At 49.0% G+C, this 23,052-nt stretch overlaps 1 protein-coding gene across 2 annotated transcripts in view; it reads right to left on the bottom strand.

Annotated features, from left to right (window-relative positions):
- Window positions 1-19,740, bottom strand: part of ZDHHC5 (zDHHC palmitoyltransferase 5) — a 64,310-nt gene extending 44,570 nt beyond the window's left edge. Inside the window, exon 1 of one of the 2 annotated variants that reach the window (XM_088473498.1) lies at window positions 19,496-19,740. The gene's annotated coding sequence lies outside the window, so the exon portion shown is untranslated. The remainder of the gene's footprint in view (window positions 1-19,495) is intronic. The other variant, XM_088473497.1, reaches the window with a different exon arrangement.
- Between the last annotated feature and the right edge of the window lie 3,312 nt (window positions 19,741-23,052).

Here is a 23,052-nt window from a genome sequence, read left to right as displayed (position 1 = left end):
ATGATATGCAAATATTCCAAAATACGGAATATTCCGTTATCCAAAATGCCCCTGGTCCCGTGCATTTTGGATATGGGAGACTCAACCTGTACCATTAATCACTTAATAACCCAATGGGGGAGGGGGGGCGGACTCAATTGGACGCCTGATGGAGCATTCAATTGTTGCTCCGTTGTGGCACGGTAGCCGCTGGCATTTCTGCTCGCACCCTCCTGAGGTGGTGAGCAGAAATGTGCGATAAGTTGTAAACCAAGCCTTCAGACAACTTTAGCCATTTTATGTAGCTAAACCCGGGCTAATTTGGCGTAGCAAGCACCATAATTAATGAGCGCCCAAAAACAATTGAGTTGCAACATTGGGCACCCACTAGTTAGCGTGCCTTAAAAAAACAATTGAATCACCCCCATATATTTAGGCACACATTAGTAGTAGTAGGGAATATATACTGTTAAGGGGCCTATCCATTAACAGATAAATTTGAACGATGAACGATTTATCGTTCAGTCATTCAATTTATCTGCTAATGGATAGGCTCTGAACAATAAAAATGCGCACTCCCGCGGCCGACAAATTGGGTGTTTTGTCTCTCCAACATGTTGGTCAATTATAGTTTATCGCTAATATCTGTCGCGGTAAACGACAAACGATTTTTTAATGAAAATGAATAGGAACATAAGAAAAAATCCACTCCCAGAATGATGTCATGCAATATCATTTGTCATTTGCAAAAATCTCTCATGTACATGAGATATCTGTCACAGCAGCCCCAGGAATTTTCAAAAGATAATATGAGATATGGTAAGAACTTACCCTTGTTATCTCTATTTCTACGAAGTCCATAGGGTTCCACAGGATACCTTGGGGTATAGGTGTGACGTCAGTCGCAGGGCACCAAAGAGTTAAGCTTTCAGCCTCCCAGGATGCACTAGGTCCCCCTCCTATACCCCGCCCCCGGGCCAAGGCACCTCAGTTAGTTACCAAGCCATAGGCCGGAGGAGGAGAAGGAAGAGAGAGAACAAAGATCTGGACACATACAAGAATCACATTCTCACCAGAGGGAGACGGAAAACCGGTGACCAGAGCAAAGCCCATCTGCAGCACAGGTGCGACAGGGCGGGAGTCCTGTGGAACCCTATGGACTTCGTAGAAATAGAGATAACAAGGGTAAGTTCTTACCATATCTCATATTTTCTACTTCAGGGTCCATAGGGTATCCACAGGATACCTTGGGGATGTCCCAAAGCAGTATCCTTTAAGGGTGGGGACGCTCCTGTGCAGAAAGGAGAATCCGCCGCCCGAAGGAAGCATCCTGAGAGGCGAAGGTGTCAAACCTGTAATACCTCACGAAGGTATGGACAGAAGACCACGTAGCAGCCTTGCAGATCTGAACTGCCGAGGCACCACGTCGAGCTGCCCACGAAGGACCCACAGACCTAGTGGAATGAGCCTTCAGAGAAGGAGGGACCGGTAGGCCTTCATGAAGATAAGCTTCAGAAATAGCCATACGGATCCAGGCTGCCAAAGTTTGCTTTGAAGCAGGCCAACCCTTTTTACGGAAGCCAAAGAGGACAAACAAAGCGTCCGACTTCCTAAACGAAGAAGTGCGGTCAACATAAGTCCTTAAGGCCCGCACAACATCCAAAGAGGCCTCACCCACGGAAAGACCCGGTGAGTTAAAGGCCGGAACAACTATTTCCTCGTTAATATGAAACTGGGAAATAACTTTGGGAAGAAACTCGGGCCGAGTGCGGAGCACTGCCCTGTTCCCATAAAAAACCAAGAAAGGGGGTCTACAAGAAAGAGCCCCTAACTCAGAAACACGTCTGGCCGAAGCAATGGCCAGAAGGAAAACAGTCTTAGCTGTTAGCCATTTAAGATCCACTGAGCCCAGTGGTTCAAACGGCGGTCCTTGGAGAGCCCTCAGGACCACAGCCAAATCCCAAGGCGCCACAGGTGGAACAAAGGGCGGCTGAATGCGGAGAACACCCTGCATAAAGGTGCGCACATCCGGGATTGTAGCAATCCTACGGTGAAACCAGACAGATAGGGCCGAAACCTGTACCTTCAAAGAAGCAAGGCGAAGCCCATGATCTAGTCCCGCTTGCAGGAAGGCGAGAATCCGAGACAGACGAAACTCCCGCGGTGCATAACCTCTCGGTCGACACCACTGGAAGAACGTATGCCACACGCGATGGTATATCCTCGCGGAAGACGGTTTCCGAGCTCGTAACATGGTACGCACCACAGAGCTGGAAAACCCCCGGGACCTCAGCATGGCCGTCTCAACAGCCACGCCGTCAAAGACAGCCGAGTCAGGTCCGGGTGAAGGCAAGGACCCTGAGACAGAAGGTCCGGTCGTAGCGGCAACCGCAGAGGAATGTCCACGGACAGACCCTGAAGGTCTGAGAACCAGTGCCGTCTGGGCCACGCGGGAGCTATCAACAGGAGCGTCCCTCCTTCCTGTTTGAATTTCCGGATTACCCGTGGAAGAAGGGAGACCGGAGGGAACAGGTATGCGAACCGGAACGTCCACCGGACGGACAGAGCATCCACCAGAGACGCCCCTTCGTCTCTTGTGCGAGACCCGTACACCGGCAACTTGTTGTTGTGCCGGGACGCCATGAGGTCGATTTCTGGAAGACCCCACCTGTCCACCAGTAGTTGAAAAACGTCCGGGTGCAGGGACCATTCCCCCGGATGAACGTCCTGGCGACTTAGAAAGTCCGCCTCCCAATTGAGCACTCCCGGGATGAAGACCGCTGATATGGCCGGAAGATTGCGCTCCGCCCAAACCAGGATCCGAGAGACCTCTACGAGAGCCGCCCGACTGCGAGTTCCTCCTTGCCTGTTTATGTAGGCCACGGTGGTAGCGTTGTCCGACTGGACCTGCACCGGGCGACCCTGGAGAAACCGCTGTGCCTGCTGGAGAGCATTGAAGACCGCACGGAGTTCCAAGATAATTATTGGAAGCTCCGCTTCTGTCGGCGTCCACCTGCCCTGGAACAAGTGTGGACCCGAAACTGCTCCCCAGCCCCGAAGACTGGCGTCCGTTGTCAACAGGACCCAATTTGGAACCCAGAACGGACGTCCCTTGTTGAGGTGGGTCGTCTGTAACCACCACGTAAGGGACAGGCGAACCTCCTGGGTGAGCACAATCGTCTGGGACTTCAGAGACTGAGTCAGCCCGTTCCACTTGGACAGGATCAGGTGCTGCAGAGGTCTGGAGTGAAACTGGGCGTATTCCACCATGTCGAACACCGACACCATGGAGCCCAGTAACCTCATCGCCGAGTGTAAGGACACCCGGCGGCTGTGCAGACAACTGCGCACCCTTGACTGTAAAGCAGAGATCTTGTCCTCCGTCACGAAGATCCTTTGCTGTCCCGAGTCCAATAAGGCTCCAAGATGCAGAATCCTCCGAGACGGGATTAGAGTGGACTTCTGCCAGTTGATTAGCCAGCCGTGCCGTTGCAGCAGTGCAATGGTCAGGTCCAAGTGGCGTAACAGGAGCTCTGGAGATCCTGCCACCAATAACAGGTCGTCCAAATACGGCAACATGCGGACTCCCTGCAGCCGCAGAGAAGCCGCCATGACCGCCATCACCTTGGTGAAAACACGTGGTGCTGTTGCCAGGCCAAAAGGTAACGCCCGAAACTGGAAGTGGTCGCTGCTGATTGCAAACCTGAGGAACTGTTGATGGCGCCAAAGAATAGGGACATGCAGGTAAGCGTCCTGTATGTCCAATGACACCAAGTAGTCCCCAGGTTCCAGCGCCAGAATGATGGACCGTAGGGTCTCCATCCGAAACTTCGGGACCCGCAAAGACTTGTTGAGTGCTTTGAGGTTGAGAATCGGACGATATGACCCATTGGGTTTCTGTACCAAAAATAGATTTGAATAGAAACCCTGGCCCCTCTGGGAGAATGGAACCGCCACTATAACTCCAGCCTGGAGCATAGTGTGCAATACCTTCCGCAGCTCCGTACCCTTGTTCCGGTCTGATGGGAGACCCGTGGTGAAGAAGCGAGCCGGGGGTCTGTGCCGGAAGGAGAGGGCGTATCCGTGGGAAACCACCTCCAGAACCCAAGTGTCTGTCGTAGTGGTCGACCAACACTGGGCGAACTGTAGCAGGCGGCCTCCCACCCTGGGATCCCCCAAAGGGAGGCCCGGACCGTCAGGCCGCAGGCTTGCCATCTGGCTTGGGGGCCGGACGTCTGGTACTCCATGCCTGCTTCCGGGGCTTGACCGATTTCTTAGGGCCAGCCTGTCGAGGAAACGACTGTGGTTTGGGCCTGCCCTGGGCCCTAGATGACCGAAAGGACGATGGTCCCGAACCAGAAGGAGCAGCGGCCGACGGGAGACAGGCAGATTTGGCTGCCGCCAGCGTGGCCACAATCTTATCCAGATCCGGACCGAAGAGAACTTCTCCGGTAAACGGCAACGCTTCCAGACCTTTCTTGGAATCTGCGTCCGCCTTCCAGGATCGCAGCCACAAGGTGCGACGAGCAGCTACCGCTGCTGAAGAAATTCTAGACACCAGAGTACTAATGTCTAGAGCCGCCTCGTTGATGTAGGTGGCCGAATCACGGAGATTGCCAATCAACTCCGCCTGATCGGCCGGACAGTCGGATTCAAAAGAAGCCTCTAATGAATCCGCCCAGCGCTCCATCGCTCTGGCAACCCAGCAAATGGCCATAGCCGGCCGTGCTGCCCCCCCAGCAAGGGAATAAGCGGACTTCAGGCAGATTTCTACCTTGCGGTCCGTAGCATCCTTAAGGGAGGACATGGATGGCATCGGCAATGTGGCACTACGGACAAGACGGGTCACGTGAGAATCCACCTGTGGAGGGGATTCCCACTTCGCAAAATAATTATCCGCGAACGGATAAGCCACCGCCAGGCGTCTCTGCGGCTGGTATCTTTTGCCAGGTTGTTTCCACGCCTCCTCTAAATGGTCCACCAACTGACCCGAAAGAGGAAAGACTGTGGCATCGCCCTTCACATCTTTGAAAAAGGCATACTTAGATTTAGCCGCTGGGGGAACTTCGTCCTCAATCACCAAGGCTGTGCGGACCGCCCGAATAAGTCCAGGAATATATACTTTGGACTTAGCATCAGCGTCCTTAGTATGGAGAGGTTCCTGATCGTAAGGATCTAGAATCTCCCCATCATCAGACGTCCCTTCGTCATCCTCATAAGGAGCGGACAGAGACGCCACCGGCCTTTTATGAGACCGCATCACAGACTCCCCTTGCAACACATCCGACAAGTGCTGTACAGAACTCGTCAGGGAGTTAACCCACGCTGGCTCCTGAGAACCCGGGAGCGGGGAAATAGGGAGACTGTGGGGTACCACCAATTGTCGTGGGAACCCCTGCATGGGTGACGACACCACAGACTGCTGGGACAAACCCATCGGAGTAAACGCGGGCTGCGGAGCTAACTGGCCCACTAAAGCTGTTAACGCCTGAGCGAAACAAGCCCAGGGCGGCTCCTGTACCGGTGCTGTAACCGTAATAGGCCGCGCCATGGACAAACACTACCGGCAAAGGCCCTCCGCGCTACCCTCCCCCTCCGCTAACGGTACTTTGCACGTGGTACACTGTAGCCGGAGGGGAAAATCACTTTCAGACATGATGGCACCACGTATGTGACCTCTCTCACCAATTAAGTATTAAATAGGCGAGAGACCACCCTGCAGCACCGCACCGCAAGGGCTTTAGCAGAAAGAACAGGGACAGTAATAAAGCTGACAGTTTAGAGAAGAAAAGATTACAGGCAGCAGCGCTAGCACAGTCACATACAATGCAGAAAAATAACAATTCCTGCACTAACAGCGCTGATCACTCAACTACACAGACACAGGGCCTGGTAGGACACAGCGCTGCATACACAGACCTGACCACAGCGGAGGAGAGGTATGCGGGGGGACCCAGACCACGATGCTTCCGTCCAGCGCTTCCAGCAGCGTTCACCATGCGTTCTGGAGAAGATGGCCGCCGAGGAGCAGAGAGGAGGCTGGCCTGGGGGAGGAGCGCTGCCACAGGACCAGTCGGCAGCATGCAGAGAGGGCTGTGTGCAGCGGGGGAGGCGCCGGCTGTGAGACAGGGAAGGCGCGCTCCCCTGGCATGCATTTAACCCCTGGGACGCCGCAGCGCTACCGCTCTGCTGCGGTCCGCTGTCCCAGGGGGTAGTGGAAGCGCAGGTTGGTCGCCTGGCTCCACGCTGCAGCCAGTCCCCAGGGAGCCCCCTGCCTGGGGACTTAGGACCATGTGATCAGCGGGGACCCACCGCGGGACCCCGCTGCTTACCTCTGTCCCCCTTGAATCCGGCCATGGTCCGGAGCATCTGGGGTCACCGCTAGCTGTGACCCCAGACGCCCACCAGCATCCCCGGATCAGTACCGGCGTTCTGGTACCGGCGGGGTGTAGGGAAGACAGCATGGACGTCAGGACTGACTGTCCATGCTGTACATCCAGATGTGCAGCCACAGCTGCATGAAGAATAAGCTTCAGGGGCTCTTCTAGCCCCCACTCCAACAGGTGCACCCGACTCCGGCCGGGCACCAAACTAAACTGAGGTGCCTTGGCCCGGGGGCGGGGTATAGGAGGGGGACCTAGTGCATCCTGGGAGGCTGAAAGCTTAACTCTTTGGTGCCCTGCGACTGACGTCACACCTATACCCCAAGGTATCCTGTGGATACCCTATGGACCCTGAAGTAGAAAAATCTTTTGTCTTTCAGAAAGATTTGCTAATGGATAGGCCCCTTTAGAGACCATGTTTAACCCTTATTAGACAGTTTAATCTGAAACAGAGATGTAGCGTTCCCGCTAGGCTGTTTTAGCGGGGCGCAGCACCCTGCCCTCCTTCTGGAGGGCAAAAAGCACCCTGCCCTCCAGAAGGAGGGCAAAAAGCGCCCTGCCCTCACAGCCTGGGGGTGCCGTCTTCACCCGTGGGTCGCAGTGTCCCGCGAGTGGAGAAATGTGCGGTGACCCGGTCACCGCCGGAGAATAGACGCCGAGCATCTATTCTTCCTGTCTGCAGCGCTTGGGGGCTGCCCGGCGTGCCCGTACGTGCCGGGCACGCCCCCAAACGTGATGAAAAGGGGATGCGGCTTATAGACACGCCCCTTTTTGATGACCACACCCCCTTTTTGGGCACGCGCACTTAAGTGCCCTCTTTAGCTCCGGCGCCCTGCCTGCCGCTGGAGTGAACACTACAGACCCATTTTCATAATCTAACAGGGACACATTATTAAACAGTTAATAAAAGAGTAGATCAATTTATTAGATAACCCCATATTAATAACAATAATCATTATGAAACAAGATTTTGATTAGGTTGTTTATAAAACACACATTCATTGCACATCATGCCAGCAAATTATACCCAGGAAATGAAATGGCCAGCATATGTATCATACCCAGCAAATTATACCCAGCAAATGAAATGGCAAGAATGGGTATTATACCCAGGAAATGAAATGGCCAGCATGGCTACCATACCCAGCAAATGAAATGGCCAGCATGGCTACCATACCCAGCAAATGAAATGGCCAGCATGGCTACCATACCCAGCAAATGAAATGGCCAGCATGGCTACCATACCCAGCAAATGAAATGGCCAGCATGGCTACCATACCCAGCAAATGAAATGGCCAGCATGGCTACCATACCCAGCAAATGAAATGGCCAGCATAGGTATCATACCCAGCAAATGAAATGGCCAGCATAAGTAACATACCCAGCAAATGAAATGGCCAGCATACGTATCATACCCAGCAAATGAAACGGCCAGCATACGTATCATACCCAGCAAATGAAATGGCCAGCATAAGTAACATATCCAGCAAATGAAATGGCCAGCAGTGTTCTCCCCAGGCTGTTTGATGCAGGCGCAACAAGAAAGAGCTACCGCCCGACACTTCCCCCTGCCCCAATGCGCCGCATCCCATAATTTACTGCCAGGTACTCTCCAACGCCCCAATGCTCCACATCCCATCGCCCGGTCACCCTCAACCTGTCTCTTTGTTGCCACGGACACTGATGTGACGCCGAGCTGCGTTGATGTCACATGTTCTTCCCATCGGAGGCTCTGTGTCCGCCGGCAATAAGGACAGGTCAGGTTAGAGAGGGTTCCGGGCGACGCGGCGCATTGGGACTGGGGGATGTGCTGGGTCGTGCAGCTCGGGCCCATCACAGCGCAGGGGCGGTGTAAGGCTGGAGGGCAGAGATCCCTCCCCTTGTATAAAAGCACGGACAGTAACTGGTAGATGTATAGAAAAAAAAAATTCTGTTCTGCCAGCTGTCACGGGTGGATGAGGACTTGGACCCGGAGTGGAACTAGGAGCAGTTTTCAGGGCAGATTGCTGGTACAGGAAGGATGCAGGTTTAAGGGGGGTGTTATTCATGAGTTGCCCGCTGGCGGATGGAGACCCAGACAGAGTTATACCTGATAGGTACATGGGGAACGGACAACTGGTAATCGGGTGACCGAGGAGAAGCACAGACAGTTCGGATAGTAGCAGGAGTTCCCCCTAGGGGTGGTAGCCTGGAGTAGCACTGCTGTCTGACAAGGGTGGCTGGAGCCTAGAGCAAGCAGGGTCTGAAGATACACAACTTGGAGCAGGTAACAGCAAGGAAGCACAGAGAACTAGTACCCAGCTTGCACTGGGATTAACGTTTCACTGGCAAAGAAAGAACTGCACAGCAGCCCTTAAATACCAAAGGAAGTGCATAATGGTTGCTAGGACTCACAATAATGCTCTGACTGGATTGGCTGAAATGAGCCACCTGATGAAATCCAAGATGGCGGCGCCCATGTCGCGCTGCAGCACTGCCTAGTGTGACCCATACTGACACCTGCATTCAGGAATCCGTGCCTCCATAACCCTGAGGTGTGCAGCGCTGACCTCCAGATGCTCGCACCCCCACCAGAGTGACCCCGCAATAACGTCCGAACAGGTAAGGCTCGCTGGCCCTGGACACACACAGCCCTGGTCGTGACACCAGCAAGTTGGGTCAGTATCTGGGAGCTGTATAAAAAAATAAAAATTCTGTGGTGCCAGCACTAAATAACCTGATGCCAATTTCACTAGAGGGACCAGATCCTACAGACTTTGCTTATGAAAAGCTGCAGACGACTGGGCCTCTAAGAAGAAGAGGAGAATTAATATAAAAAAATGTATTTCAAGTTGAAATCATTATAAGGTCAGGATTTAAAACATTTTATTATTCTTGATGCCACCCGGCTGGAGAAATTTTCTGGGGAGAACACTGGGCCAGCATATCATACCCAGCAAATAAAATGACCAGCATATCATACCCATTATATTATTCCCAAGAATGAAATGACCAGCATATAACACCCAGAAATGAAATGACCAGCATATCATAACCAGCAAATAAAATGGGCAGCATATTATAGGACAGTTGGGATGAATGATAGTATGTGCATCAGGTGGTGGGTAGGCAGGCACTGGAGAAGATGTGGGATTTCAGAGGCCGTTTGAAAGAGTGAAGGTTGAGGTAGAGCCTGGTCTGGCAGTGTAGGGATTTATAGAATGGCGAGAAAGAAAGATCAATATTGCTTCAGTCTTTAGGATAAGTTCTAGGAGGGTGCTACTGGTAGTGAGGAAAGTCAACCATCAGAAGGTTGGAGTAATCTAGGCACGAGATGAGGGAGTATATCAGGGTTGTGGCAACGAGATGCAGTCACCATCACGGTGCAGACAATGCCGGTGCCGGAATCCCGAAAGCAGTCAGCATCCCGACGGCAACGATCCCGATTGTATTAGGTTTAAGGTTAGTGTTAGACAGCGAGAAAGGTGGCTTAGGATACATACCTGCATGCGTCGGGATATCCACCGTCGGGATTACGCTGCCGGGATACTGACCGCCGGCATCATCAGTGCCGGGATTGCGCACCCAACCCTTGGCAACATCCTGTGACAGGAATGTGTGTATTTTGCCAATAGATAAGCTTGAATATAAAGTAAGTAGCATTAAGAAGTATTACCAATATCAGACTAATAGCGACAGGAGCATTTCTTAGACAAGAAAGCAAATGCTGCTCGCATGGCTTAATGGCACTTTCTGCAGAGAGCCTGGTAGATAAATTCAGAAATCAGTCACTTAATACGAGTGGGCCAGGATTATTATGCGGCCTTGCACCACATCTGTTACTATAGAGCAGGAATATGTCCAAGCCCACTAGCACATAGTAAACCCATGTCTACGTACATGCACATACATATGAATCGCCAACATTTAATGGAAAAAAAACTCACATTAACAATATGGTCTTTCTCAAATGCTGGTACAGTTTGTATTTGGAGAGTGCCAGTACACATATATGTGAATGAGTATCTCAAAGCCAGAGCAGCAAAGTTTAGATCCATAGAAGTGACATATTGCAAAAGCCAGGCTCATAACTCCTATAACTTCACACACTCATCCAAACAGCAAATCCCTGATATAATCCTCATGCTGTAAATGTATAAAGAGCATACTAATTACTATGATATGAACTTTATTACAAGCAAAGGCTTCAGACAAAAGTTTACACCACATATAATATGTCCATAACTAACATCAAAACAGCATGCAGTGCTATACATCCTTTCACTAAGTAATAAGAAATAATAACAGCTCCTTGCACTCACACAATATGGCCAATACTACAATACAGCGTAGCAATGCAGGCCACACATTTATATACAGCATTATACTGATTGTAGTAGGTACAGGCACCCCAAAGTGATTGAAGCAACAACATTAAAGACATAAATACATTTCTGCAAAGTTGCTGAATACGGTTTAACAAAACCGCCCTTAGCTGAGTACTGGGGGACCAACCATAGCCCACCTGATGCTATGTGGGACTGGTGATAATAAATTAAGCCAAGGGGTTCCTCAGACCATGCCCAGTACAGTGTGGGGCCTGGGCAATACATTTATTCCCTCCAAGCTCTAGGGATGGGGATCTTTGCGTACCACTCAAAGGCATTTAAATAGATACACTGTAGACAAAAGTGGCAGTGGTTACTGCAGACACCCTTCTTGGCAAACTGTCCACAAGATCCTGGACAACAGCAGGCGGTATGTTTTGCCATTCCGGTCTTATGTACAGTGACCAACTGTGACACTGAAGAAGGTTGAATCTGCCTAGAACGCACCCGTCGCTCCAATTCGTCCCAGAGGTTCTCAATTGGGTTAAGATCTGGACTCTGACCTGGACAGTCCATCCGGGTTACCGAATTTTCTGTATACCAGTCCAGCGCTCACCCTGGAAACATGACAGGTGGCATTGTCGTCTTGATAAAAAACATTTGTTGTTTCCGTCAAACTGCAAGTGCATGGCCTCCCTACCAAGTCTTCTTCTCGAAAATTCTTCTTGAAACCGCCACATTAGTGACCACTTGTGTGCAATGATATGCATTTTGCTTGCGCAGGGGGGTCAAATCAGTTTTGTAGACATAGTGTATATTTGTTCTCTGGTTAGGGGGTACTGGATAAGTATGTGCTTTTATAAATGACACTCTGCTTCACTTTAAGTTTTTATTACTCATCATTTCCTATACGTATATCTAATGTACAGGTGAATTATATTATCAGTGGGCAAACTGTGACATTAGCATCTGAATTATATTTCACGCAAACGTTTGGTGTAAAGGGGCCTATCCATTACACAACTTTGTGAACAATCCGACCAAAACCAGGAGGTTTTGGTCACATTGCTCACAAAGTTGTGTAATGGATAGCCGGCAAGGACCAGCGATGCACGTGCACACTGGGTCCTTGCCGACCCCGACTGTCTACTGAACATGCCCGTCAGGTTTGGCATGTTCAGAGATAGGAGGTCGGGCTCCTGCACTGAAGGACGTTCAGTGAAGGCAGTTCAGTGCGGGCACCACATCTCGGCGACCTGAAGGTCTGAACGGTAGACTTTCATTGTTTCAGGTCGCCTAGTGGATAGGCCCCTTAAGAGTGTGTTAGGAAGTTTGATCAGACCAGAGGAGCAATGAACCTTGTAGACTGGAAATGTTAGTTAAAAGAAAAATCCTACTGTGACATTTTTAAACACTTTTGATAAATACTGTACATACCGTATGGCAGGAATATTTGTAAGAATGAAGGGCAATTAATGTAGTCATCAAGAAACTAATGGAGGGTGTGTGTGTTAAGATCATTTGAAACTATAAGGGAGCGATTCAATTGTTTTCCCCGGCGGCCACTTCTATGGGGTACCTGACGGAGCAATTCACTTGTTGGAGGGCAGAGATCCCTCCCCTTGTATAAAAGCACGGACAGTAACTGGTAGATGTATAGAAAAAAAAAATTCTGTTCTGCCAGCTGTCACGGGTGGATGAGGACTTGGACCCGGAGTGGAACTAGGAGCAGTTTTCAGGGCAGATTGCTGGTACAGGAAGGATGCAGGTTTAAGGGGGGTGTTATTCATGAGTTGCCCGCTGGCGGATGGAGACCCAGACAGAGTTATACCTGATAGGTACATGGGGAACGGACAACTGGTAATCGGGTGACCGAGGAGAAGCACAGACAGTTCGGATAGTAGCAGGAGTTCCCCCTAGGGGTGGTAGCCTGGAGTAGCACTGCTGTCTGACAAGGGTGGCTGGAGCCTAGAGCAAGCAGGGTCTGAAGATACACAACTTGGAGCAGGTAACAGCAAGGAAGCACAGAGAACTAGTACCCAGCTTGCACTGGGATTAACGTTTCACTGGCAAAGAAAGAACTGCACAGCAGCCCTTAAATACCAAAGGAAGTGCATAATGGTTGCTAGGACTCACAATAATGCTCTGACTGGATTGGCTGAAATGAGCCACCTGATGAAATCCAAGATGGCGGCGCCCATGTCGCGCTGCAGCACTGCCTAGTGTGACCCATACTGACACCTGCATTCAGGAATCCGTGCCTCCATAACCCTGAGGTGTGCAGCGCTGACCTCCAGATGCTCGCACCCCCACCAGAGTGACCCCGCAATAACGTCCGAACAGGTAAGGCTCGCTGGCCCTGGACACACACAGCCCTGGTCGTGACACCAGCAAGTTGGGTCAGTATCTGGGAGCTGTATAAAAAAATAAAAATTCTGTGGTGCCAGCACTAAATAACCTGATGCCAATTTCACTAGAGGGACCAGATCCTACAGACTTTGCTTATGAAAAGCTGCAGACGACTGGGCCTCTAAGAAGAAGAGGAGAATTAATATAAAAAAATGTATTTCAAGTTGAAATCATTATAAGGTCAGGATTTAAAACATTTTATTATTCTTGATGCCACCCGGCTGGAGAAATTTTCTGGGGAGAACACTGGGCCAGCATATCATACCCAGCAAATAAAATGACCAGCATATCATACCCATTATATTATTCCCAAGAATGAAATGACCAGCATATAACACCCAGAAATGAAATGACCAGCATATCATAACCAGCAAATAAAATGGGCAGCATATTATAGGACAGTTGGGATGAATGATAGTATGTGCATCAGGTGGTGGGTAGGCAGGCACTGGAGAAGATGTGGGATTTCAGAGGCCGTTTGAAAGAGTGAAGGTTGAGGTAGAGCCTGGTCTGGCAGTGTAGGGATTTATAGAATGGCGAGAAAGAAAGATCAATATTGCTTCAGTCTTTAGGATAAGTTCTAGGAGGGTGCTACTGGTAGTGAGGAAAGTCAACCATCAGAAGGTTGGAGTAATCTAGGCACGAGATGAGGGAGTATATCAGGGTTGTGGCAACGAGATGCAGTCACCATCACGGTGCAGACAATGCCGGTGCCGGAATCCCGAAAGCAGTCAGCATCCCGACGGCAACGATCCCGATTGTATTAGGTTTAAGGTTAGTGTTAGACAGCGAGAAAGGTGGCTTAGGATACATACCTGCATGCGTCGGGATATCCACCGTCGGGATTACGCTGCCGGGATACTGACCGCCGGCATCATCAGTGCCGGGATTGCGCACCCAACCCTTGGCAACATCCTGTGACAGGAATGTGTGTATTTTGCCAATAGATAAGCTTGAATATAAAGTAAGTAGCATTAAGAAGTATTACCAATATCAGACTAATAGCGACAGGAGCATTTCTTAGACAAGAAAGCAAATGCTGCTCGCATGGCTTAATGGCACTTTCTGCAGAGAGCCTGGTAGATAAATTCAGAAATGAGTCACTTAATACGAGTGGGCCATTCATTGTTTCAGGTCGCCTAGTGGATAGGCCCCTTAAGAGTGTGTTAGGAAGTTTGATCAGACCAGAGGAGCAATGAACCTTGTAGACTGGAAATGTTAGTTAAAAGAAAAATCCTACTGTGACATTTTTAAACACTTTTGATAAATACTGTACATACCGTATGGCAGGAATATTTGTAAGAATGAAGGGCAATTAATGTAGTCATCAAGAAACTAATGGAGGGTGTGTGTGTTAAGATCATTTGAAACTATAAGGGAGCGATTCAATTGTTTTCCCCGGCGGCCACTTCTATGGGGTACCTGACGGAGCAATTCACTTGTTGCTCCATTCGGGGGCGAATGCCACCGGCACCGACATTTCTGCTCAGTCTCCTGAGCTGGCAAGCAGAAATTTGCGAAAAATCCATGGTTTGGGCGCCCTAACCAGGACTTTAGATGGGTTTAGCCGCTTTACATGACTAAACCCAGTCTATTTGGGCGCGACAAGCGCCATAGTTAATGGGTGCCCAAAAACAATTGAACTGCTCCGTCGGGTACCCATTCATTAGAAAAAGAAAAAACTATTGAATTCCCCCATAAGATACATAAATATATTATGTGGGGAAATTTCATTGTTGTTGAGTGGCAGTTGGAGCTATACAAGTGTTTCTGCGGGTGGGCTTGATAGTACACACTAGTGTTCCCGCTAGGCTTGATTTCTGCTCGCACCTGCCTGAGGTGGCATTCAGAAAATAAGCAAAAAGTCACTCTTTTGGGTGAGCTAAACAGGTTTAGCCTCCTTACGCAACATGCGTGAATAGCTGAAACATTTGAATAATGCCCCGTCAGTTCAGTAGGGCGATCAGGCACGCGAAAGCAATTGAATTCCCGCCCCAAAGGAAACTGTAGCAAGGTTTGTAAATTAGGTTAGCAAAGACTAATGCCGTACACAGTAGACTATATGTCGTCTGATCCTGCCAGACCGGAGGACATATCAAGCACATCGTCTAGTGCGTACCCTCAACGTCGCCGACGATGCATGCTCCTGTGCATCGTTAGTGACATCGCCCGTCGGGCGACATGGTTAGCGAGGGCCATGCTGCCGAATGCAACATGGCCCCCGCCGTCACCGGCAAGTGTATATGCACTTGCCGATGCCAGCACCCAGCCGGGTGGCGTTGCTTACGAGGTCGGTACACCCTAGACATCGTCTACTGCGTACTGGCCTAAAGTTGAACAATGGATTGTAAAGGGTTAAAGGAGCAAACACAAATCATGACTTGTTCAAATATTTAGAAACAAAAAAGTCAGACATTATCAAATGTTAGTTTTGTTTTGTCTAATTCACAAAGAAGTAAAATATTCCTGGAAATAGGTTGTGTAGAATTTCCGATATTCATACGTACACACTAGTGTTCCTGCTAGGCTGTTTTAGTGGGGCGTCGCGCCCTGCCAGATTTGAAATGGGCAAAACGCGCCCTGCCCTTTTAGCGATGACCCACTAAAATAGCCTGCCCTGTGCTTTCCTCACCCGCGGCCCGCAGGTGGGAAAAGTTGCTGTGACCCATCTCCCCCGGGTGAAAAGGTGCATGAGTGCAGCATCTTTTCACCCTAAGGGAAGAGCTTGGGGGAAGCCCTGCACCTCTGGAAGGACACACCACCCTCCAGGGTCAGCCACTTGCCCTCTTCGGGAGCCTGTGCCGGAGGTGCGCGCAGGGACTCCCCTGTCCACACCCTCAGTAGCCTGCCTGGGGTTTAGAGGGAACACTACACTATACAATTGCTTCTTCCGATCCTCCTATTTATCTGTCCCAGTGACCGAAGGAAAAATAGTGTCCCTGTACACACTGCACAAATAAAACGGTCGGCAGATCAGTCAATCAGCGCATACACACTGCAAATTATTTACAATACCATGACCAGATTTAGGCCCTCATTTACTAACGAGTTATCACCAAAACGAGTGATAAATGTCACTGTGTATGATAAATGGGGCTCCAGCCAATCAGCTCCCAACTGTCAGAAAAATGACAGTTGGGAGCTGATTGGCTGGAGCCCCATTTATCATACACAGTGACATTTATCACTCGTTTTGGTGATAACTCGTTAGTAAATGAGGGCCATAGATAGATATAATATAGTTAGATGATGCTAGCACTAGTATAAAATGGCTTCCTGGCGGCAATTATGATTAGATTTGTGTGGGGGTGAGTTTCAAATTGATCTCTTTAGTAAAATCGAGAGCAGAGAGCAACACCCCAGGCTTAAAAAAAGGAACTGCACGTTAGGAGCAGGGTTCTGGAATGAACACAAGTTTGTAAGTTTAAACACATAGGAGTGCCATTTTCTTTTGTTTTAGGGAGCAGTACCTTGATCCACTCGTCCAATTCCGCAATCAAATGGGATACCCGGGTGTCATTTGCCCATTTATGTGGAGTATGTAATGTATCCAACTGTGTGGTATGGATACCTGCTCTAATTTTTATCAATAAATCTTTGTTTTATACTAAGAACACTGTCACCTGATTTGTTTTGGTTCTACTTTTAACCGAGGTAAATACTTTATTGTATGGTGTACCTACCTTGGAAGTCAGAAGACCCGTAAAGAAGCCCTTATGTGTCAGTAAACATTGTGATGAAGTAAGCATACATGTAAGCTTCTGCACTTGATATTAGGCTTGTTCATGACACTTTGGTGCTATATACTGGACTGTGGGACTCTAAACCTGAAGAAACGACTCATCTGGACACGTGGGGGGTGTTTAACATCTTGTCTGTATTACGCTATTGTGCTTATCTTCCCTTTTAATGCAATACGGAACATCGCCTTCTGAGAAATCTGAAAACTATAATTCTATCAACTGTAAGGAGGTTTGTTTGTTTGTTGATGCAAACATAAACTGGATGCCTCTACCACCAGGGGTAGACTTCCCTCTGGATTATTTATTAACATTTATACAGTGACAAATACCAATCAGCCATAACATTTTAACCACCTGCCTAATATTATGTAGGTCTCCCTTGTGCCACCAAAGCAGCTCTGACCCACCGGGGCATGGACTTCACTGGCACCAAGATGTTAGCAGCAGATCCTTAAAGTCCTGCAAGTTGCTATACGGGGCCTCCATGGCTTAGACTTGTCTTTCCAGCACAGCCCACAGACACTCGATGGGATTGAGATCTGGAGAATTTTGAGGACAAGTCAACACATTGAACTCTTTGTGGTGTTTCTCGAACCATTCCTAAACATTTTTTTTGCAGTATGGCAGGGAGCATAATCCTGCTGAAAGAAGCCACTGCCATCAGGGAATACCGTTGAAGGGGTGTACTTGGTCTGCAACAATGTTTAGGTAAGTGGAACATGTCAAAGTAACATCCACATAAATGGCAGGACCCAAGGTTTGGTCTAAATAAAGATAGAATGGGGTAGGGGGGGGGAAGAGAAAAGGAGGAAAAATGTACACCGCACCGAGGTAAGAGATCCGTTTAAATAATGTAGGTTATGTCAAAAAATTCGATAGACATCTAGAATGAGTTTCTCCGTTTCAGGAATGTTTCAGTAGGCAGATAAATATATTATGGGCACAAAGATCATAGCAAGGGTGCACCCTAAGAGCACATAAACAGTGTTCAACAAAGGCAGACAGAAGAGAGCTCCTAGTTAATGGGGCACACCTTAAGACTCTAAAACATAACATACGCAGATACGGATTGGTCTCAGGTCTGATTTCTTGGTGTACTTTTAAACTGTGTATTTTTACTGTTAATCTCTGCATTTCTTCTTTATACTTTCGCCAATATTCACTCTCCATGTGAATAACACTACTGTCACTATTTATATGCACATACATGTTTTGCACATTTTCTATATACTTGGACACTTCTTACAGTACATGTCGTATCTGCTATCTATCAGAATACATTTTAAAAATTTTCTTAGCTCGTTGTTTTGTCTGTGTTGACTTCTATATATTTTTAATGTATGAATTAAAGGTTATGTTTTAGGGCATTAACCAGGAGCTCTGTTCTGTCTGCCTTTGTTGAGGACCCAAGGTTTATCAGCAGAATATTGCCCAGAGCTGGTCACACATGGGGAATTGCCCTGATACAGCTTAGAATGTATGGGCCCCTTAAGCTATTCCATTTCAGTCTCCCTTGTTGGTTATTAAGTTTTAGAACATTAGCACCAATAACAGTGCACAGCCCTTAGCAGACACTGTGTAATCTGTCACATCACTTCCTGCCCTAGTGGAGCTTACACTCCAAGGTCTCTTCCACACAAACACGGGTCACTTTCATCATCAGCCAAATAAGCTACTAGTATATTTCCAGGCTGTGCGAGGAAACCTAAAGGTGCCCATACATCTGCAACGGATCATCGCGATGCAGGGATGCGATCGGAAATTTCCGATCGCCCACCATCGATGTTCAGCGATCCATCGCAGGATCGCTGACATTTGCAAATGCAAATGTCCCCGATTTGACCATTGCGATCATTTTTTAATCGCGATCGTCAAATCGCCAAAATACAACATGTTGGATTTCTGCGATCCTCGGTTGAGGCATCGCAGGAGAGAAAATGCAAACTCTACACAGTTAGGGTTGCGACGAAACCCATGGCCCCAGAACTGCAAGGCGTCAATGCTCACAGCTACCTCGCTCCTTAATCACACTCTAATTAAAAAAAAATATATAAAAAAAACACAACAACATACTACTGACAAACTAAAAATATATTTATCGTAGTAATTAGGATTTTAAATCTATAATGTGACTGAATTTAATACAACAAGCTAGATATTGCAATATATGTCTTTCTACCCTCCATTATCTGTATATTATCCATCTCTACCGCTCCCTCCGTACCTGGTGTGTATGTGTGTTAGCAAGTACCGAGATACACACACGTGTGTAATATATATATATATATATATATATATATATATATATACACACACACACACACACACACACACACACATTACACCATATATATATACACACATACACACCTCTATACCCAAACAGTCATAGACAGAATATAGATGTTTATATACACACAGTGTATGTGTGTGTGTATATATATATATATATATATATATATATATATATTTTATACACACATATCTGCATATACACACATAGATACATAGCCATCATGACACATACATACATACATACATGTAAGGAATACACTAGCGGTAGCGGTCTACACCTATAAGTGCGGCGAGACCGTGATACTAAAGGTTCAATTCCGGCCAAACATCATAACTGCAGACCTATCACACGTCATATCGTGCGCTTCCCGGTCCCTACCTGGCTATCAGCAGGGCGGGCGCGAGGTCTTTATGCCCCTCCCACTGGCAGTCGGGAAGTATATCGCGATACGGGAAGATACGGGCTCCTCCGCTGTCGCCCCCGTCGGCTCGCGTCTCCCCCGGACCTGTCCTCACTCCTCTCTGGCACTCGGGCCTAGTCGCGTCCGATTGGCTGCCGCCCCGACTGACGTCAGCAGCAGGCACGTTCCTCCATCCACCTGATTGGCCGGAGGCTCCTCCAACACCCGCCCGCGCCCTCCCTCCCTTGCCCCGGCTCGCGGGCTGCTTCCGCGTGCACAGCGCCCTCCTCCTTCCTCGTCATTGGTGGCGGCCTGGCGGCAGCTGCGATGTCTGCTAGAGAGTGAAGCCAGCGCCTTTTCCGTGTTGCGCTGTGGGGGCGGCTGACTGTTTTAGTGTCATGTGTGTGCTGATCTCCAGCAAAATGGCAGCTGCGCTCAAAAGCAGCGCTCGTTCGGGAGAGGTAGCGGGTTAGCAGCGGAGCTATCATCAATAGTACATACCCTCCACCATTACCCGTACCAGGGCCGAAACTAGGATATCTGTCACCCGGTGCAAGGCAGTAATTTTGCGCCCCGTCCTTTCCCATACCTGGATTTTGTCCTTGCTCCTCCATAAGGCAGTGCACTAGTCAGACGGCCCTGGTATAGTGACTTACATTATTCCACACACCATAATGCCCATTACACATTATGTCACACACTGTAATGCCCATTACCATAGTGCCACTTACATATTTGCCCCACAGTAAGGCTTCTAATTACTTTAAAATGACCTGCTCGTTGTCAGGGGATTTATGCTCATTACCAGGGATTCCATGCTTGTTGTTGGTGGTTTCATGCTCATTGCTAGGGGGTTTCATGCTCGTTACCATGGGGTTTATGTTTGTTGCCAGGGGGTTTCATGCTCGTTACCATGGGGTTTATGTTTGTTGCCAGGGGGTTTTATGCTCATTGCCATGGGGTTTATGTTCATTGCTAGGGGGGTTCACGGGAGAAGATGCAGCTTTCTGCATCTGCTGCCGACAGCGCCAGCGTTCCCGGCACTTCCAGTAGGACCTCTAGCATCTTGCTCCACATTGGCGGCAGCCATTTTTGGATGGACGTTTTCAGCAGAGCCCATGCGGATGGCTAGTCTGCACGGAATCTGCAGCCCCCAATCACTGTGCACTGCAAGACTACACGGGGTGTGCAGGGGCTGAGTCAGCCCTTTTTCACCCCCTGCATTACGGTGCACGTGCACCTCTAGCCCCCCCCCCCCAGTTACGGCCCTGCCCGTACCATTAGCTGCAAAATGCTCCGCTACTGGACTTCACTTTTAATTTAATATTGCAACCACCTGTGTTGAACTTGAAACACCCTTGTCGTCAATTTACTAGTTCAACACAAGTGGCTGCATTTATAAATTGGATGGGAAGTCCAGGAGCAGAGCATTGTGTATCTGATGGAAGGGGTCATGTTGGACGGTAGGATAGTATTATATACACTATATAGCACAGGATCTCAAACTTGGTCCTCAGGACTCCAAACATTGCATGTTTTCCAGGTCTAGGACCCCAAACATTGTATGTTTTCCAGGTCTCACAGAATCACAAGTGAAATAATTAGCACCACCTGTGTATCTTTTAAAATGTGTCAGAGAGTAATGAATACACTTGTGCACCTGCTGGGTGACTTGGAAAACGTGACCTGTGTGGGGTCCTGAGGAATGAGTTAGAGAACCACTGCTATATGCCAGTGGTTCTCAGTCCTCAGGACCCCACACAGTGCATGTTTTCCAGGTCACCCAGCAGGTGCACAAGTGTATTCATTACTTACTGACACATTTTATACGATCCACAGGTGGTGCTAATTATTTCACTTGTCATTCTGTGAGGAGACCTGGAAAACATGCACTGTTTGGGGTCCTGAGGACCGAGTTTGAGAATCTGTGCTACTTAGTATATGTTTATGTTTTATGAATGAACTGGAAGCGTACCAGGAATAGAGTGCCGGATTCGGAGATGTAGGCTGATGCCATCGTAGCAGTGATCCCGTACGCAGCTGCTGAGCGAAAATATGTAAATGTCGCAGACGCCGAGGATTGAGGCGCCCACTGGCGGCCTTACAAATCCAAGAAAGATGCAGCGGTGTCACTTGGGTTACACCAGGTGCGGCTGATAGGACTTCTTTGGAGCGCCTAAGGTGAGCAAGGGAGCGACCCTTATGTGTGCCGATCTTGGGGGAGTGACCGCATGTTGTGCCCCCCGATCTCTGCACACAACGGGCTTACCCAGCGCTCCGGCAGCTGCTGGGGCAGCCCACAGCCACTCTCTGACTTTCTGCTGGTCGGTGACACCATCTGAGATGGTGACACCAAAATAGCAGAGCAGCTCTGCTATTTTGGGGTCGCTCCCTCGGATGATGTCACCTGGTGCGGTCCGCACCCCCCTAGTGACGCCAATCATAGATGCAGCATCAGTCGTATGATCCTTCGATTATCGGTCTTCTGTGTAAGCATATGGTCGCTCAGGATGGCTGCGGGAGCTGAGACGCGGAGGCATTTTTTAGAGTACGGGATCGCATCTGCAGGGTGTGACACGCCCACTAAATGGGTGAGACTTGCCAGCGTTCTTTCTCGCCACTGCCAGTTATCTCTCCCAAATGCTCACCGACTGTCATTTACACTGCGAGTAAATAAGTCGCTGCAAGCGACTTTGGTAGTGTACCTGCATCTGCAGTGTGACTCAGATGCACACGTATATTGCCAATTATCGCTCAAAGGCATAAACATTGGAATAGCGTACATCTCTGGGGCTCTTAATATAGTACTACAATACTTGCACCCCTTTTCCACCTAAATTCCGGGTCTGACCCGGAGTTGGAACAAAGTTCCTATCCGGATCAGACACGGAATTTTACCGGCGCTGACTCGGGATATTCCCGAGTCAGCGCCGCTCACACCACAGTCGGGTCTGCATAGACCCGGCTTTTGCGGAGTGAAAGTGGACGCTTGGAGATGACGTCATCTCCAAGCGCCACTGAAGCCGGACCAATCGGCCGGCTAGCAGCGCACTCCAGGTCTTCATGACCCGGAGTGCGCTGTTCCCATAGCAGGGTTTCACGGGCTACGCCCGTGTTAAACCCTGCTAGTTACCTGGGTTGGATTGCCGGGTCACTCGACCCGGCGATCCAACCCTCTGCCCTTTTACACCAGGGAGCTGCCCGGGTTAACCCTTCAAAAACCCAGGTTTTAGCTCCGGTGTAAAAGGGGTATTAGTTATCTGGGAATTGTGGTACACTGCATGTCCTGTCATTACCTATAGGTTATATTATTATATGGCGCCACCTAGTGTCTGTAGTGCTGTGGATGGTTGTGCTATTACTGTAATAGCAGCAGAAATAAACTGACAGGCTGCTAAGAAAACCCATGTGGATTGGCACATTCCTACATACGGCCAGCAATTTCACAGTGTTAAATAGGGTATTAAAGGCAATGTGATCTAATTCTTTTCTTTTGGTTACGTCTTTTGTTTTGTAGGATTGAATAGCCTAATTT

The sequence above is a fragment of the Taudactylus pleione genome, unplaced genomic scaffold (genome assembly GCF_031769625.1).
Source record: "Taudactylus pleione unplaced genomic scaffold, aTauple2 ptg000136l, whole genome shotgun sequence".
In the NCBI taxonomy this organism is placed as follows: domain Eukaryota; kingdom Metazoa; phylum Chordata; class Amphibia; order Anura; family Myobatrachidae; genus Taudactylus; species Taudactylus pleione.
The sequence above is the reverse complement of the archived record's forward strand: the minus strand, read 5'-3'. Positions and strand labels throughout refer to the sequence as shown.